Genomic DNA, 1,260 nt, shown 5'->3' on the forward strand with positions numbered 1-1,260 from the left:
GGGGCGGTGAGAGTAGCAGTTGCTGGTGTTGTGGCTAGACGCTATGCTTGGATACAGTTATGTAATTTTGCAGACCCTTACAAGTCTTCCTTCCTTAATGCCCCTATAGAGGCCACATCACATCTCTTTTTGGTCGTAAGGTTAAGGGTACGTTATGCAGGTGTGAGGATGGTAAGACCTTGTCTGCTGTGGGTGTCCGTTTTTCCACTCCTCAGAGACCCTATTCCAGGAACCAGAGGAGTGGGAAAATGTGGTACAAAAAACCCCAAGGGCCTTTCCGTGATACACATGCCAGATTTCCCCTCAGGGCAGAGGGGGGTAATACAAACAGAAGACACCCCTTCAGAGGGTGAGGGGGTACACATAACCAGGGATTCGTTGTCTTGGCAGTGCTATCAGTGCTCCTGAGGAGTGGCCCAATTGCTTGCCTCTGGAAACAGTCGGGGGTTGTCTCTCTCTGCACTACTTTGCCTGGTAGGAAATATCTACAGATTCTTGGGTGCAGACAGTAATAACCAGAGGATATCACATTCCCTTCAACTTGATGCCAAGGTCGTTAAGGCGTATTCTCGACGTTCCACCCAGTGGAATTTGTAGCTATAGTGACATTAAAGACATGCAGGTAGGTGTGAGCATGAGTGGGCATGCCTTCTTTGAAGGTTGGGCATCAGGCTGGCAACTCGGCACTGTAAAAGTCCACTGCCAATCATTGGAGTTCCGCTGTGGCGACCCCTAACTGGGAAAACCCGAAAGTCAGAAATTCAAAAGCTGCTTCAAAAGGGTCATTCATGCAGTTCCCCCAGACCAGATAGAATCCAGGTTTTACTCAAGACTCTTTAGTGCCAAAACAAGCAGGGGACTGGAGGCCAATTCTGGACCAAAGCATCCTAAACAAATTTGTCAAGCAAGTAAAGTTCCGGATGGTCACGGTGCAGTCTGTACTCCTCTTTTTCTGAAAAGATGATTGGATGTGCTCTTTAGATCTTCAGGATGTGTATTACCACATAAAAGTGAAAAAAAGGTCCAGAAGATTTCTCTGCTTCCGGGTGGGAGCCAATCTTTACCAATTTTGAGCACTGCCCTGTGGCCTCTCTACAGTCCCCAGAGTGTTTACCAAATGCAAGGCAGTGGTGACAGCTCACTTGAGACTGCATGGATTCCAGTTGTTTCCATATCTGGATGATAGGCTCCTTACCACCCCAACCAATCATCAACTATTGTCAGCGATTCATCATACCCAACAACTTCTGACCCATCTCC

This window comes from Protopterus annectens, chromosome 2.part0 (assembly GCF_019279795.1).
Source record: "Protopterus annectens isolate FY-2018-M chromosome 2.part0, PAN1.0, whole genome shotgun sequence".
In the NCBI taxonomy this organism is placed as follows: domain Eukaryota; kingdom Metazoa; phylum Chordata; order Ceratodontiformes; family Protopteridae; genus Protopterus; species Protopterus annectens.